The sequence below is a fragment of the Mustela lutreola genome, chromosome 1, assembly GCF_030435805.1.
Source record: "Mustela lutreola isolate mMusLut2 chromosome 1, mMusLut2.pri, whole genome shotgun sequence".
NCBI classification, from domain to species: Eukaryota; Metazoa; Chordata; class Mammalia; order Carnivora; family Mustelidae; genus Mustela; species Mustela lutreola.
Genome location: NC_081290.1, coordinates 120,082,048 through 120,100,711, shown reverse-complemented (window position 1 = coordinate 120,100,711; position 18,664 = coordinate 120,082,048). Strand labels below are relative to the sequence as shown.

At 41.2% G+C, this 18,664-nt stretch overlaps 1 protein-coding gene across 1 annotated transcript in view; it reads right to left on the bottom strand.

Annotated features, from left to right (window-relative positions):
* The window catches only part of SPARCL1 (SPARC like 1), a 47,437-nt gene extending 30,771 nt beyond the window's left edge, over positions 1-16,666 (bottom strand). Inside the window, exon 1 of the mRNA XM_059173305.1 lies at positions 16,287-16,666. The gene's annotated coding sequence lies outside the window, so the exon portion shown is untranslated. The remainder of the gene's footprint in view (positions 1-16,286) is intronic.
* Between the last annotated feature and the right edge of the window lie 1,998 nt (positions 16,667-18,664).

The window sequence follows — 18,664 nt, the reverse complement described above, 5'->3', positions numbered from 1 at the left end:
AATGCAAATTGTTTTTTGTAAAAAGAACAAATACAACTCTCGGTGAAAAATGCAGAAATAAGACAAATTTTTGAATACAAAGTTATTAGTCTAGGGACTTCAATATGGAGAGTTGATGTGAAATTAGATAATGTTATTTTGCCCAAATTTGTGTGTCTATTTAGAGTCATCGGCATAGCTGAGAGAACACTTGGTACTGAGTTAGAAGATCTGAGTTCCAGAACTGAGCTGCCTTTGCCAGCCAAGAGACTTTTTGTCAAGTCACTGATTTATCTACAAAACAGAAAAAAAATATAGTACCTCTCCTATTTATCTTCTAGGGTTGTTTTGAGACTCAAATGTGATCATATAGTCATTTGGTGATTTCACCTGTACAAATGAAATGAAGGATATCATTTCTTTGAAACATTCATAAAGCAAAAATGGCTTAATAAGTCCAATCAATACTTTGCAGAGACTTTAATTCATCCCTTTTGAGTTCTTTCCTTTGCACCACTCTTTCTTTTTGTGAGCCTAGAGAGGTTAGGGATGAGAGATGATGGAGAACTTTGAGGAGAATCTTTTCCTTCTGTTAGAAACAGAGTGTCTCATTATCAAACTTTCATGAGAACCTCATCTGGAATTTTAAAAGATGACAGCTAGACTGAATTTTATAGGAGTGGCCTTTCGGGGGAAACCTAGGATTTGAAATTTCAAATGCCTGAAATTCTTCTACTGGACAGCCCATGTTGCATCAAAACAAACATCTAGATGAAACATTTGGTATGACAGAAACTGGTCTCCCTTTTAAGAACCAAACATCCACGAATGTCAACTCTATTCTAACTTGCATAGGTAGCTGTCTTGAGACAACTTCTAACATTTCTTATTTCACACACATAAACATTACAGGACGGTAAAGATAGCGGTCAGTTGTCTGCTGTCCCTCCTATTGAGAGGTCTAATTCTCTGCCACTTGAATCGGATTGGCTTTAGTTACTTCACCAAAGGACTGAGGTAGCAGTGATGTTCTAGGACTCTGGAGTTTAGCTCATAAGAAGCTTTGGAACTTTGACTTATTCACCTAAGTATAGCTTTATTGAAAATGTAGGTTTTTATCATTAACTGTTATACATAATAGGTAATATAATGTCCTGTATTTTTTGAGATTTTACTATATGCCAGCTACTATGCTAAGCACTTCACCTGTGAGCCGTCTGTTATTCCTGTCACTTCACCTCCACTTCATAAAGAGTACCCATCCAGTGAGAGCTTCTGAAGTTCTGTGCCACTGTGCCCAGTCGTGAATGACAAACATGCAAGATTTCAAAAGGAATTGTTTCTCAGGGACATTTTCAAAGATTTCTCTCTCTCTCTCTCCAGCTTGGAAGAAATTAGTACATTCTTCCTCTTCTACAACAAATAATTAAAGGATTACTTTAATTATATTTAGAGGATCCCACAGGCTTATCTTAGGCAAGACTGTGCGACAGCTATGTTTCCGCACCTCTTCATCATTCCTCCCGGAGCTCCTCATCTGATCGTACCACTTGCCACTCACTAATCTCACTGGGTCTCATTTCACAACTATACATGATGGAACCATGAAGGCAGTGCTCTGTTCTTGCCCTCAGGCATTTGCCAGCCCTTCTGAAAGTTTCTACCATGGCCTATGTTAAAAATGATTCCAGGGGCGCCTGGGTGGCTCAGTGGGTTAAAGCCTCTGCCTTTGGCTCAGGTCATGATCCCAGAATCCTGGGATCAAGCCCCGCATCGGGCTCTCTGATCAGCGGGGAGCCTACTTCTCCCTCTCCCTCTGCCTGCCTCTCTGCCTACATGTGATCTCTCTGTCAAATAAATAAAATCTTAAAAAAAAAAAATTCCAATGAGCTAAGAGAGCATGAAGACCTAAGCAAACATGGTATCTTTATTTATTTATTTTTTTTAAAAAAACAGATTTTATTTTTAGGTTACCCCCGCACTCAGTGTGGGGCTCTAACTCACAACATTGAGATCAAGAGTCACATGCTCCATTGCGTGAGCTAGCCAGGCACCCTGCAAACATGGTGTCTTAAAACCAGTTACAGGTTTTCACTGACATATAGACAAGGTCAATTCTTCTGACTTTTGCAAAATTCGGGCTGTGATACCACTGGCTCCTATCATATTACATAGATGATTCTGTTACTGAAGTTGAATCAAGCATAGTAAAAATGCTTTGCTTTGGGAGCTATTTGAGAGTGGTGTACTGTGAAAAATTATTTTGGCCATATTTATTTTTATTTGATGAATCATATCACGATATCTGGCCTCTTACTTCCTTGTTTCTCTGTGCATGCAGGGTTTTCTCATATTTACATTTATTTTTTCCTCCCCCCATTTTTCACATATACTTAAGCTTAAGCTTTAAAGTTCCCCACTTGAATGTGCTCCTTACAAAGCCTTGTACCTAATTTTGATTTTCCTGTTTTAAAAAAGAAGACCTGGGATGCCTGGGTGGCTCAGTTGGTTGGACGACTGCCTTCGGCTCAGGTCATGATCCCGGTGTCCTGGGATCGAGTCCCGCATCAGGCTCCCAGCTCCATGGGGAGTCTGCTTCACTCTCTGACCTTCTCCTCGCTCATGCTCTCTCTGTCTCTCTCTCAAATAAATAAAATCTTTAAAAAAAAAAAAAAAAAAAGAAGACCCAATACATACAGTAAACTTCTGGTTCACAAATTCTGAATCTACTCCTGAGTATGGCACCCCTGAAGGCCTGTGGCAGGACTTAATAATACCTGAATGATTTGCTCCATGTTGTTACTGGCAAGACAATTCACCTTCGAAGCCTAGCCCATGATATGATCAGATATATTACTCCTATTCTTTCTTTGCCTTTAGCTCTTTTCTCTACAACCCACCCCCAAACTCCAGCCCCATTTATTTCATTCCCTACTTCCCTGGAATTTCTTTCCCCTGAATGTCAGGTTCTTAGCTTTCTGCTTTATTCTTATTTGACTTTCCCTTATTAGTTAAACTCAACAAGGACAATAGAAAACCTCTTTGGATTCAATGGAAATTGTCTCTCTTTTGTTAACAGAGTAAATCGGTTGTTAAGCTCTGCTAGCTGGGAGAGGAATTTCAAGTGCTTTCAGCTCTATGAATGCACCAAGAACTATTCACTGGGGTAGTTCTCTTCTAGGATTAAGAAAAACAGCAAATCATACCTAAGAACAGTTCCAAGTAGCCTCATTCTCATGGTGTTGGGATCTGCTGGGGAACAATGGTGGACTTTGATGTGTTTGTGAGAACCAGTAATGAAACGACTCACTCCAAGCAGAAGTCCCTCCAGGATTCAGCACATGGTTGAAGTCTCTCATGTGCCTTGGTGAGGGCCAACACATTAAACAGGGAGAACAATGGCTTTTCCCAATGGTGTACCGCTACACACTGCCTTCTCTGAAAGAAGCAGATACAACAGCCTTAATGAATCTTATGGCTGAGGTTTGAGAAGTTCTTTGAAAATAGGATGAAAAGCCTGGGCATATTCATGCCTTCCAAAGGGAAGCTCCAGAAGATTTATTCTAGCAAGGAGAGGACACAGCTGGTCTACAGCTGTTAATTCTACCTCTCCCATACCGGGAAAAGATTTTCCCTCGACTGAGTATCTAGAAACCTTCCATCTGCTCCTCCAGATCCACTCTACATTCACTCTCTAAGCCTTCTCCAACCTGAGCTTTCCCAGAGCCTGTGTGAATTACATCTTCAGGTTCTCTTGCCTGATGGTTTCTGTTGGGTTCAGCAGGTGGGGTGCACTGCAGGAGAAATGTGAGGGAAGGAGGAGTGCATTTTCTCTGCTCCCTCTCGTGACTATGTCCCTCTCTTGAAGGTCACAGCTCCCCTCAATGACCCTCTCTATGCAGCATTTTCTGTCTGAGTTTAGAAAATGCTCCCTCCCCTGGTATGCACAAACTTAGTTCTTATTTGCCTGTTCTCAGAACCCCTGTGGCTTCTCTATACCCTGCTCACACTGAGGAGGGAACAGAAGGCCCATTGAGGACAAAGCAAAAGCTGACACCCTCCAACCTTCCCCCATCCTCACTGAATCTCGCCACCCATCTTAATGTTAATACCTTGCTAGAGGGCAAAATGACCTTAGCAATGGCACGGCCTCTGGTATCCGGTATCTTGTAGGTCTTCTTTAGCATATGAAAGTTCTGTTGAAATATCCCTTTTCCTTACATCCCCCAGCCCCATGATACAAACCTGCCACCCCTCATAACCCCGGGGCAGCAGCTCTTCCTGCCCACGGGTCCTGTCCCTGAGCTTTAATAAACCACCATTTTGCACCAAAGATGTCTCAAGAATTCTTTCTTGGTCATCGGCTCTAGACCTCACCCCACCGAACTTCACGTATATTCTAGAACTTCATCAACACCTGATAAATAATCCCTTAATACATTCTCTCAAATCCCCAAATTCAGTTTTTCTGCCTGGATCTATCATGTCCTTGCTGGAACCTTGACCAAACAACACTTGATTCAAAATTTAGGATTCACGGGTTTGAATATTTTCAGATCCTCTGCCCATGAAGCTGCCTCCTGCTTCCCCGTGCTGCCCTGTTTCAAGTCTGTCTAGTAGTTGCTGTGGGGACCCACTTGGAACCCTTGAGCTGGTACGAAGATTATTTTAAGCTGAGGGCATTTGAGATTCAACAGATGCAGAAAGAAGCCTTCTTGGAACTTCCTTTATCTGAATAAAAGCAGAACCTTCCGAGAAATGAGAAATGCCATAAATTCCCTCTTCAGGGTAGCTTCTACTCCTGGGAGAGAGACCAAGAGTAAACCTACCATAAATTCCTCTCCAGGAGAGTTTTATGGTTCTGAAGAAGAAAAACCACTTACATAATAAAACATTTTCACAAACTCTCTTATCTTCAGTTTGTTCTACAAACCCATTTGTCTTTCCTAAAGAAATCTTTTGTCCTTTCATAGAAGCTGTTTCTTCCCCCACTCATTCCTTTCTCCTACTAAGTAAGTATAAGCCTATATAAGCCTTAAACTTTAACTGTTTAAGGAGCCAGCTCCTGGTTGCATACGGATAGATCTTTTTCTCCTGTTAACCTGTCTTTTGTCAGCTTAATTTGCAGGCCCCAAACACTGAACATAAGAGGATAGAGGAGAAAGTGTCTCCTCCTCTGTAGTGCCTTACCTGGGGCACATTCTTCTTTTTAAATGGAACATAGCAGTCCTCATCTTTGGAAAGAATCTAAAGCTACATGGTATTCAAATGTGATTAGCACTCAATAAAGATGGTTCTGCTGATATAATCATAAGATTTGAAAGGTGGATTGAAGAGTTTTAGAAAGAAATATGGGCTGGTAGCTCTGGGAGTATTTTGTATTGGAACAGGACTTTTTTTTTCCACTTTAAAGTACTCTCACATTTTGCTTTTCATGCAATCTCCAGAATGTTAGGACACCAGGATTAATCTGGAACCTTAGGAAGTAAATTAATTCTCTGTTCTTTCCTCCTCTATTTTGTAGTCCTTTCCTATGCCAAAGGAAATCAAATTCATTAACTGAGGCTGACTAAACATTGTAAACATCTGTTCTAAAACCACTGTTTTGGGGTAGTTAGTCCGAACATGTAGAAAATTGCCTAATCAAGAGTAGTTTAGGGGCTCCTGGGTGGCTCAGTGGGTTAAGCCTCTGCCTTCAGCTCAGGTCATGATCTCAGGGTCCTGGAATCGAGCCCTGCCTGCATCAGGCTCTCTGCTCAGTGGGGAGCCTGCTTCCCTCCCTCTCTGCTTGCTTCTCTGCCTACTTGTGATATCCCTCTCTGTCAAATAAATAAATAAAATAAAAAAAAAAAAAGAGTAGTCTAATTAGCCACATTGAAATGAAGTTGTATTTTGGATGAGCAACACTATATAAGGGAGTCTGCTGTTAATTCTTTTTGGACAATGACTATTTTCAATAGCTTCATGGCACTAAAATGTACATACTACATCAATAACTATGCTATGGATCTTTAGAGATATTAGCCCTGTTATCAAGATGCTGGGAAGTGTGAGGTGACTCAGCCACCTCCAGCCAGGATTACAACCTCAGGCCTTATTTGGCCACCATCCAAATACCGAGGATTTGGGAAAAATAAAACAAAGAACCAAACATAAAATAAGCATGGGCTATTGTCTGTCACCTTGTGGGAAAAGAAAAGAAGTTAATCATATCCAGAGCTCAGACTATAGTAAACTTCTGCTCTCCTATCCACAGTATTTTTCAAACTATAAGAAACCATTTGCTTTTGAAATCACTTTCAATTGCTTTCAGATTATAAGGAGGCATCAATAAGCTGTTTTTATCAGTAAGCTAAAACCATACTCCTCCCTTGCCCCCATAGGTATCTAAGAAACTATTAAACGCAAAATCACTGGGAGTTTAAATGAAAAGTTTTCCCAGTTTATGGGATGCCCGGGTGGCTCAGTGGGTTAGAGCCTCTGCTTTCGGCTCAGGTCATGATCCCAGGGTCCAGGGATTGAGCCCCACATCCGGCTCTCTGCTCAGCAGGGAGCCTGCTTCCTCCTCTCTCTCTGCCTACTTGTGATCTCTGTCTGTCAAATAAATAATAAAATCTTAAAAAAAAAAAGAAGTTTTCCCAGTTTAAAACAAAAGCTTCCAATATCTACCTATTTATATTTTAGGAAGTTGCTGAAGAGTTTCCTGGGAAGAGCTTAACCTGCGCTCCACTATGAGGTCCTCAAAGGTTACTGTAATGTGCTGACATTGGGGATCAGGGAAGAGAAAGAGAGGGAAAGAAGAAGAGGGTTCAGCATTCGTGTTTTGAGTCTACTGAACTCCCAACAGAATGCTGCATGGATTTAGAGTTAGCTCCAAGTTGTTTGGTTCCCAATAACGCGTTGAGGGGACCCTCTGAACTAATGGCTTGAGAGTTAAAAACGATTCCAGTGAGCTAAGAGAACATGAAGGTCTGAGCAAACATGGTGTCTTAAAACTAGTTACAGGTTTTCATTCACCTACAATCACCATCAATTATTCTGACTTTTGTAAATCTCAGTCATCCTTGCTCCTGGCTCCCTATCATATTATTTAGATGATTAGGTAACTGAAGTTGAGTCAACTATAGTAAAAATGTTTTCCTGGGGGCACCTGGGTGGCTCAGTGGGTTAAGCCACTGCCTTCGGCTCAGGTCATGATCTCAGGGTACTGGGATTGAGCCCCACATTGGGTTCTCCACTCAGCGGGGAGCCTACTTCCCCCCTCTCTCTGCCTGCCTCTCTACTTGTGATCTCTCCGTGTCAAATAAATAAATAAAACCTTTAAAAAAATGTTTTCCTGTTGGAGGTATTTTAGAGTCATTAAATGGTGAATCTTATCTTTGTTTATATATTTATATTAACTTTATAGATGGGGCACTTTTAAGCGAGCCTATAGTAATTTTATCTTATTAAAAAAACCCCATTGCTCCACTCATATCTAATGAAAAACCTAATAGATAACTGGATGCTCCTTCTAAAAATTTTGCCCATTTTTGGGGGGTAAGCTGCAAATCTAGATTTTATACATATTCTATGACTCCAGTGATTTGTAGTAGTGATAGATACTTGATTAGAACTTGGTTAAAATTTTTATTGTTTCAGCAATTATAGACTTATGCCAACCAGGTACTTGGAAAATATGTATTCCCACAAATGACTATTTTGAGAACCGTCTCTGTTTATCTTATTTAGGGTTCAGAATTTGGGATGACCCTTATTCCAGCAGCACTGCAGTTTCTCATTATCCACAAGTGAACAGGTACCTGAAAGGGCGGCACAGGACACTGAAGATATCAGGAACAGATTATAGGAGGATACTGGGTTTTATAACTCACTTTTTTTTTTTTTTAACATATTCCAAATTCAATTAAAAAAGTCATCTTGCTGAATCAAAAATGTGTGTGTGCAGAGTGGCTCACAATTTGCTTTGCCCAACTTATGGATGCTTGAGAAAATCCTGAGGAACTCCAGCATCAGATATAAAAATATTTTTCCTTTTTATGAGGATGGGAGTCGTGATAGATTATGACCACCATTTCTACTCAAGGCAAAAGAAGGTCACTGCAACCTTTCTAAACAGTTGCCTAAGAGAAGGCAGAACACAGGCACACCCGCAGCTTGAAGCCTCTTTGTTTAGCTTCCTCTTATATCAAAAGGATTGGCTTTCACCCTGGGAGAGGTTGTAATTGGATTTTAGCATGAAAGGAGGTTGTAATTAGATTTCTCAGCAGGTCTACAAGCTCTGTCGCTGGAAAAACAAGGAAAGGGCCCTGGGTATCCTTTCCTCTGGCTGGGAAGGTAGCCCAGCTGAGCCCAAAGGGACTGGACTGAAAGGCACAGCAAAATAGGTCATGGGTGTGTCAGCCACCCCAGATTGATGGAGCTATGTCAGCTCTGGCCTCTACGACCAATGCCTGGTCCTTTAGATGGAGGGTGGAAAGCAGTGCATGTGACAGCTAAATATGGCTTGGAATGCTGCTTTGTTAGGAAATACTTCTGAATGGAACTCTCCAACTCTTGGTCTCTCTAGCTCCTGATATCCAGAAATTTCTGTCTCTTGGAGAAGGGAAGGGAGCCTAAAGTTTGGTACTCCCTAGAATGTCACTCTCCATCTAGATTTAGGAGTGAACTTACACAAACCAACAGAATGTATTCTGGGTCCTCTGATTCATTTTGGGTTCTTATTTGTGACTGGTTGCATTTCAGTTTCTAGGATCTTTTCTAGAGGTTTAAATTAGAATAAGATTGGGTCAGAGTAGACTTTTGTATTTCAGTTTCAGTTTCTATAGTTTGGTAGGACATTCGCTCAATTGATTCATTTGATACACTAATTAAATTAAAATTTAATTTAAATTAAAACTTAAAAAAACTTAAAAAGATAAATTGTATTTTTGAAGTTCTGTATGTTCTCTCGTGGCTTAAATCTACCTGTTTGAACCATCTCTCTCCACTGGGTACTCCTTGTGTCACTATATACCTCTTCTCTCTCTTTATCTCCCTTCTCTTTTATTTTCTCTTAAGCAGTAACAGTCTGTCTGACCACTGCACTAGGAACGGGTACATAGTTATCCATTCCTCTAAGGGAGGAACAGGGTTGGAATCTACTCTTTTCTATCTCTTCTGCTGACCATGTAAATAACTCCTTAGAAATTTTAGTGCCGGTAGTTAACTGTTTGAAGTGAATTTCCCTCATGTTGCCTGGAAATCCCCAGGCAGCTGAGCTGCCCCTTCTCTCCCAGGATGTTGGTTCCTTTACAGGCAGCTTCAGCCAAACTTACAGGTCCTTCCCCTTACCCTAGGCCAAGGAAACTAAAAAAAACCTTCCTTCAGCATTACTGGTTTTCAAGGCAGATTATGACTATTGATCTGTTCATCTTACCTTGTCTAAAGTCCAACAAACTGAGAAAGACACATCATATATACCCTAGAAAAAAGAAAGGTTTGCTTTGACTGTTTTCTCTATTTTGTTTTTCTTCTTACGCTTGGCATGTTGTTTCTTAGACCATGTACATCCGTGCTTCTAGATAAGGCCAGGTAGATCTTCTGCTGAATTCACTTATGTCAGAGGAAAACTGTAGGCTGCTATTTTTAGTAATTATTAAAACTATGGAAGGGGCGCCTGGGTGGCTCAGTGGGTTAAAGCCTCTGCCTTCGGCTTGGGTCATGATCCCAGGGTCCTGGGATCGAGCCCTGTGTTGGGCTCTCTGCTCCGCAGGGAGCCTGCTTCCTCCCCCCCCTCTCTCTGCCTACTTGTGATCTCTCTCTCTGTGTCAAATAAATAAAATAATTAAAAAAAAAAAACATAGAAGAATTTCCTTTCAGGGAAATGTAGTAAACAAAATGATTATCCTAGGTATTTCATAATCAAACTCAAATGGACCCCTTTCCTTCACTCAGTCTTTATAAGATAGCCAAAGGCTTTGTTATTAGAGAGGAAACCCTTCAGTCACCCTTCAGTTACCCTTCAGTTACCCTTCAGTCATTTCGGCTGACATGTGCATATGGTTACCTGATCCAGAGTTAACGCTGATGTTTCAGGGCTTTTAAGGTATTAATGAGTCTCTTGGGAGAGCTCTGTAGCTTGACGTTACAGTTATCTGGAGGATTAAAAAAAAGATTCTCTTCTATTTTGAGTTCTCTGCTGAGTCACCGTCTGCATCAAGGTGTCCCAGCCCTGTGAATGATACAGATTTTCTGGAGCTCTGACTTTCAACTGGCTGTCATTCTTCCTAACCCAACCTACTACCGTGTGGGGCCAAGTGAGGGTTAAACATGGTTAATGCCAGTTGGGGCATTGAGTCTAAGCAGAATTTGACAGAGATGGTAAAGACACGCATTAAACATGAATCAAGCAGGGGGAAAAACATTTAGTGCTCAGGGAAGAGGGCATCATGAGGAGAGTTGCTTAGGATTTGCATTTCCCATCGTTCTGCTCTTTGCTCTCACAGGAGCTGGCCTTCTCTCTGTTCCTCAAATAGCCCATGATCCTCCTTGCTACAGGGTCTTTGTCCAAGGTATCACAGAATTCTCTTGCCAGCTCCCACTCATCCCAACACCACCACCCAACACACACACATAGAGGGGCATACAAGCACACACAAGGAGACACCAGAGAGTAACACCCATTTAGCTTTAGATCAGGGAAAGCCATCACTGACCTTCCACAGGGGTCAGGCTGCTTACATACTTTCTTAGAACGAAGGTGCTTTGTCCTCTTAACACTTATTTCAGCACATAATTTAAAAAAAAAAAAAGATTTTATTTATTTATTTATATATAGAGAGAACACAAATAGGCAAGAGGCAGGCAGAGAGAGAGGAGGAAGCAGGATCCCTGCTGGGCAGAGAGCCCCAGGTGGGGCTCGATCCCAGGACTCCAGGATCATGACCTGAGCCAAAGGCAGAGGCTTAACCCACTGAGCCCCTCAGGTGCCCCAGCATATTATATATATATATATATATCATATTCAAATATACTGTTAATTTTTCACCCCCAGAATTATGTTATGAAAAGGAGGGATTTGCCTTATATTCTAATGCTTCTGAGATCTCTCACATTAAAGACCCCTGTCTCAATGACTTCATTTTGAACAGCAAAGTACCATTTCAGGAAAACAGCCTGAAATGATCTCAAGCAATGCCTATTTTTGTCATGCTTAAGGCGGTCATCTTCACAATAAAAAAAGGAGATAAAGGTATTTCAAGCAGATGTGGTAATTATTCTTGAGGTATGATTTCATTATTGCAAGTGTTAGAACTGCAGTTTTAGAAAACCACACCTTACAGACTCAAGTGGTTTCAAATAAGTCCTTCTGATGTGGGAAACAAAGGCAAAAGAGAAATTAAATTTCTTTACTTCTTACAGCCCATTGACAAGTCCTTGAAACAGGCAGAGTGACATTGCTATAGGAACTCAACTGCCTTAATGTAACACTTCGGTAAGGACAAAAGGCAATCTTAGCCTGACCCCCCCAGGATCCTGTAAGTCTACTTTAACATATAAAAATTCCTTTGGAAACTTCCTTTATCTCTCCTCTTCAAGATACATGTTGGCAATCATACTCAAAGCATATGGACCCACCGATATGCATCTGAAGGGTCTCATGACTGAGACTTTGTTTTTACTAAACAGTAATAAATGACCTTTTCCTAATAATAGCTGGCCCCCTCAAGGTCCTGGAAACCTTGTTTTCAAAATACCTTGGAGGCTTGTGTTATCCCTAAGCCCCAACCAACCTGGAAGTATATAATAATCAGCCACTAGTCATGACCCCACTGCAGCTCTTTCTGCCCAAGGTCCTGTCCCCGTGCTTTAATAAAACCAGCTTTTTGCACTGAAGATGTCTCAAGAATTCTTTCTTGGCCCTTGGCTTCGAACCCTAAGATCTTTCCCACAACACTTGAAAGAGGGCTGGGAAAAGCAATAAAGTAATTAATACATAGAGACCATTACCATAGAAAGAATTCATGCTTGGGGATCCAATTTGCAGCATTGGCAGATTTTTGAGAAGTGTGTTATAAACAACTTGCAGAAAACTGATGATGCACTAGTCTGTATTAGAAAATTACAGAGTGGGTTCAGTGAGTACATCTTAGGCATCTTAAATATACATTACAACATGCTCTCCATTTGTGCATTTAGATCCTTCGTGCATTTAGGCCTTTGGCTGAGGATCTTTTCATTAGAAAAATAAAGATGGCTTTGTATTTGAGGTCACCTTGTGCACAAGCACTTGGGCATAAGCACTTTTTATTAATGTGATGATTTGTTGAATGACAGTCTCCCTACCTACACAGTAAGAGCCACCAGAGCACAGCCTCTCTCTCTACTCACTCCTGCAGCTCCTCTGGCATTTCTCGTGGTACGGAACATTGAATACAGGAATTGTTTGAGACAAAAGATTACTTGTTTACATAATTGCGTGGCATGGACAACACTGGAGAAACTAAAACAGAAATTTTAATATAAAGCATCTTAATAAAAGCTAAGATATTTTAATAACCTTTTATTCTACTGCTACTCAAAATGAGAATTTTCTTTATTCTTTATAAATGTAAGAACCCTTCTTTCTTTTTTTTTCCTCTTCGGGCATTCAGTGGTTCACATTTATATGATGATAATTCTGAGGCCTGCGCTCATTACAGTTACTCATTGGGAAATTCCGAGTTGGAAAAAAACTATTGCTCTCAGAGTTAGACACAGCGATGAAAAGTATTAAAAGAACTACGACTTACTGAGCACTTACACCCATGCTTTCAGTTAATCCTTCAGCAGTCTTAGGAATTGCTGTTATGCTCATTTAACAAACAGGGGAAATTGAAGCCTGGAAGCCCAATAGTCAACCTTGACCACTGGTCAAGCCCTGGAATAAGAGCCTTACACGTACAACCTCATTCGATTCCCACAACAGTTTTATGACTCTTATTAGCTTTGTTTTACGGATGAGAAGACAGAGGCAAGGAGATAGAAGACTAGAGTGCCAGGCGTGAGCCCAGGCAGGCTGCCCCAGGATTCTCCCGGATAACCATTCTGCTGTGGTGTGTCGTGAAGAAGGGAGGAGCCAGTGGGAACTAGGAAAATGGATTTATTTTGGCTGTGCAGTGTGTGCTACGAAGGGAGGTTATTTCTTTCTTCCTTTGCCTTCCCATTTGTTTTTCCCCCTGTGCTCCTGAGGAAACTGGTCACTGTTTCGCTAGCTTTCTTGTTCATTTTCTTAGCATCGATTCATTGACTCTCTAAAGGAAACGTTTAGCTCCTGCAATTGGTGTACATAAGTGGGTTGCATAATAGGAAGGAAACAAGCCAGGACTGGAGACTTCTTTTCTAAAGAAGGATTTTAGAGCCGACTAAGAGTTATTTCACAGACTGGGTCATGAAACTCGAGTCTCTCTATACCCTTTCATTGCTATGACGACAGGCTGCTCCTGCTACATGTAGCCAGAAAATGCAGCTGACATTTCAATGCGAGGAGCATAGGGGAGAGGTTTACAATAACAAAAAACAAAACCCAAACCCTTTTGTTTGAATTTCAGTTAGAAAGGGGAAAAAATATCCCCAGGACATGCCCAAACCCCTATTCTCGCCTTTAGAAAAAATAAGAAAGGAGAAATATTGGGGGCCTTCTCCCCTGTCCAACTAGGCCAACGAAACAGAATTGACTGCAAAGCAGCATTTCGTCTCTCTCTCTCTTAATGGCACTCTGAAACAGAAAACTCCCTTTGGTTTCGTTTGACTGGCCATTAAGAAGCAGCTAATTGATGAAGGAGTAAAAGACAGTAATAAATACTTCACATCGAGCCCCTCCACCCCAGGGGAGTACAACAGAGTCAGATTTATTTTTGTATTACTTTGGGTAAAAAAAGAGAATTCAAAGAATATTTCCTCCCTGATCCCCCATTTTGTTAGCAGAAAAATCACTTCAAGGGCCTAATTGAACACTTTCTCCTGGCATGCCCTTCTGTCAGGTGCTGTACTTAGTATTTAAAAAATACCTCATTTAATTCCCACAACAACCACATTTGTGGGTATTATTATTGCTACTTGCTTAATAGATGAGTCAGTAAAAGACTTTGAGGGAAAACCTACAGTAAATTCCCTCCTTACAGAGTTCTCTTCGGGACATATAGATAGGGTAGTGTGTTCTTATTAGCTATGACTGATTGATTACTTCATATTGCACCAGGCATAGCTGTTTTCTTGACTTAATGTCACCACAGATCTCTGAGGTGGCAACTAATTTTATGACCCTAATTTCCACAAATGAGAAGCCTGAGGCTCAAAGATTCATTTGCCCGAAGTCACAGGGCCTAGCAAAGCCCAGATGGAAACCAGGTCTGTATGTTTCCAGAGCCCTGATCTGACTCGCTTTATTAAACCATGTCCCTACAATCAGTCAAGACCACACACTCTGTTCCCCAGAATTCTGTCCATCTTTTGGTGCCTAAGACAAAACCCAGGCTGGCCCCCGCTGGTACTACCACTGCAAGCTGAGCCTTTGGTGGAAGATGCCCGGTGGGCCTGTATGAGCCAGACACCCCAGCTTCGCCAGGCATCTCTTAGACTGGCAGGCCAACTGCGGAAGTTCCTCTTGGTTTAAGGGGCCCCTTTCTCCTTCGCTGAAGGTTGTTCCAGAAAGATATGTGGAGGGAAAACTGTAGTTGTTTTTGTTCTTTTTGGTGGAAAATGATTCCTAACACATTTTGGAAATTGTGCTAAACTTGAATAGCAATGCTTGTGTACTGTTACAAATTAATGGAATAAAAATGACAAGCTGTCAAGAGGAAATGAAATGAATAGTGTTCGGCATTTTCTAGAAACATCGCCCTTCATTTCCATCATCACTGTTTTTTTTACGTAGTTGATAAGTGGAGCTGCACATGAGGAAGACTGGGAACTCAATCCCAACAGACCTGGAAAAGAAGCCTCAGTAACTGCTGAGTGGCTGTACAGAAATTCCATAAAAGAAAGAAAAGGGCAAGATTCTTTAATAACATGTACGTATTCTTTTGGTTGACTGGACAATAAGTGGATGAAATAGACTGCTCTGCTTTGCTAGGTCTTGTTGAATGAACAGAAATATAAACTTAAGTCTTTCCTAAGGAGACTGTCTTTTTTTTTTTTTTTAATAGTTAACGTTAACAGTAGTCATTACCATCAAAGTTTAGGTGAATAAGCTCTGAACTGAAAAAAAGTTGGCATCCAAGAGAAAGGGGAGAATTAAAAAAAAAAAAAAAAAAAAAAGATTTCTGCTGAGTTGGACTGAGTGAACATTTCTATTCCGTGTACTTAGGCTGTGGGCCAGAAGAAAGCTCAGATACAATGCCAAGGTGACATACTTAACCTCTTTGCAGATTAAAGGCAGTGCAAAAGAGATACTCTTTCTGCAGTACCTCTTGGTTAGAGTATCAGCAGCATCAATCTGCAGTTGAAAGCATGGTTTTCTCCTGCAGGGGGACTCTAATACCTGGGAGAATGAGTGAGCGTGACTTGCATTATTGCTTTTCATTTCAACAGAGCCAGAAATGACAGTACCTCACGCTAGAGGAGTTACCAGAATCTCCTTAGCTCTTCGGCTCCCCTCTCTCCCCTCTCCCTCCCCAAATAAGACATCATTACGAATTAGAAAAATTTTATGTGTGCGCATCTTTAAAAAATGGTAGAAGGAGACAAGAGATAATTAGTCGTAAAAGTATAAAAGGGAGTTAAGAAATGAATAATAGTCATAATAATTAAAAAATAATCAAAGATCATAGTAGGATAGGGATTTTCCTACCTTTTGGAAAAGGAAAATGTTCCATTTCTACATTGCTGTTAGGTACAGACTAGGACAACGATGGTGATGAAATAATTTCAGGTAATTTAAACATGGAAAACGCTTTGATTTGAAAGTTTAAAAGAAACCACATCCCTTATTTATTTAATATATTTAGCAAAATATTTCTACAAAACCCATTCCCAGATTCAGACGTCATCAAGATCTAAATGCTAATGTGACCAGCAATGGTTCTACATTTGTGTTTGTGGGCGACATTAAAAACCATCATTTATTACAATTTACTATTTAATCTTGGAGAAGAAAAGGAAACATGAATATGAGAGTTAAACTTGCCTATTTAGCTTTTCTGTAAATCACACAAAAGGATTTTTGTGTTTTTTTTTGTAAATAAATGGCTTTGTACTAGGAAAAAAAATTTAGACATCTTCATCAGATCATACAAATTAGTATAACAAATGTAATGAGATGATACAGTAAACTTATAAAAATTTACCTTCAGGGATGTGACTGGACCCAGAGCCTTGATGTAAAATTGGACTTGAATCTCCTCTTTGCACACAGCCAGGAAGTAAAAGTTCGATAAATAGCCAAACTCTTTAAAAAATCTCTTCTCTCGTTAGCTCTGCTTCTCTTCCCAGAAGCACACTGAGCCTGCTGGAGTTGAAATTCTGCTGCTCTGTCAACTAGTTGGGGTCTGAGGTGACAGACAAATGTGGAGGTTGGCAGCGGGTGTGTTTCAGGCTGTCACCGTTTTTGTTGCAGATTCCTGCAGTTCTCCGGCAGGCTGGCCTCTCGGAGGGCGCGAGGAGCTTTCCAGCCTGTGCAAGCCAACCGGGAACGAGCTCATCCCGCCTGAGACGAGGGGGTTAACAGTCCTCTCCTCTAGCTCTTGTTCTCAGAGGCTAATAACTTGGCCAGAACAGAAGCACGTGGCTCTTTATGCATTTTTTTCCCTTTTTCAAACAACTCTAAAAAGCAAGCAGGATCCCTTTTTTGGGGATTTTTATTTTAAGACTTTGAAAAGAAACTCTGCTGTTATTTCTTCTTAAAGGAAATTGGGGGGTGGGGGTAAGGGAAGGGGAGAAGAATAATTACAGCAGATGCGTTTTTACACTGCTTAATTGGAAACTGTTCTCATGAATACAGTCTCAGTTTTAATAGAAGCGGGACACCTCAGATACTTTCCGTTTTCTTTAAACGACCTTCAGAAACTTCTGGATAGATGAAGCATCACTTATTCATATTATACATCACTTGGATGCCAGTTCAGAAATGGGGCAGTTCATGCATCATTATTCCCCCAACACGACTCTTTACTAAAACCCTCTGTACAAGGACTGGTTTAGGAGAAGAAGTTTTCTCATGAAATAGACTAGTGTTACCCATGTAAAAAAAAAATTTATTTGACAGAGAGAGATCACAAGTAGACAGAGAAGGCAGGCAGAGAGAGAGGAGGAAGCAGGCTCTCTGCCGAGCAGAGGGCCCAATGTGGGGCTCGATCCCAGGACCTGGGATCATGACCTGAGCCGAAGGCAGAGGCTTTAACCCACTGAGCCACCCAGGCTCCCCTACCCATTTATTTTTGATTTGGCTTTAGGGTTATTTATATAGGCGTCTACTCTGTTCTACTGCTACTTCTACCTTTATTGTACATTTATTACGTGTCAGACACTGTGCTACCAGTTTTTTTATGCATGATTTCAGTTGATCCTCTTAAGTCTATATGAGGCGAGTTGAACTGTGATCCCATTTTGGGGTAGTGCTGTTTAAATGGTAAGGTCTGGGGTACCTGGGTGGCTCAGTGGGTTAAAGCCTCTGCCTTCGGCTTGGGTCATGATCCCATGGTCCTGGGATAGAGCCCCGCATCGGGCTCTCTGCTTGGCAGGGGGCCTGCTTCCTCCTCTCTCTCTGCCTGCCTCTCTGCCTATTTGTGATCTCTGTCTGTCAAATAAATAAATAAAATCTTAAAAAAAAACTGGTAAGGTCTGCATGCTTTGAGGCCATGCAGCTTGGGTTTGCATCCTGGCTTACCCACTCCCTAAATGTATGAGCTGGGACAAATTATGTAACCTTTCTAAGCTTCAGTATCCTTATCTGTAAGATGGGGATACAAATACTGGGATGATAATCATCTCTATCTCTGAGTTTCAAGTCAACGCAAGTGCCAAGAATACCTCCTGCCACCCAGCAGACACTCAAATGGTGGCTACTATAGTTTGCGCGAGGAAACCAAGGTTTAATACAGCTGAGTGATTTTTCCAGGTCTCCGGCTCGTGAGTTCTAGAGTAGGATTCCAACCCAAGCGACCTTGGCCAATTGCTGTGCTTGCATTAGCCAACCTCCAGGCATAAAATACCTCCTTGTGAGCGAGCTGTGAGTTCCTTGAGGGTAGGGATGTGCTCTTTCTGCCTGGCACAGCGCTTAGTTGACTCTAAGCACTCCGTTGACTCTAAGCGCTCCATTGACATCCCATGATTGGTTATAATTTAAATTTTTCTACACTTAATGCCAAAGTCAGGCCAAAAGCAAAATAGCAACAACAAAAATAAACAAAAACCCCACCTATAGTTCTAGACAAGTCTGTCCTTAGACAATTGTTTCCAACCACTTCAGAGACATTTGCCCTCTTTCTTTGTCAGAACTCCGCAAGAGAAAGGTAACAGTAATTATCTCTATTTTGCAGTTGGGGAAATTTGGAAGCAGAGGAAACTGGGCAATTTGCCTAGGAACCGAAAACAAGTCACAGTGCAGCTGGGAACTGTCTCACGTCTCTACAATCAGGATTACTTGTTCTGAACGGCCTTTGCAGGCACAGGATGAAATGACGTGATGTCCTTTTGCCTCAGACAATGGGATGTTTTTCCTTAGCCA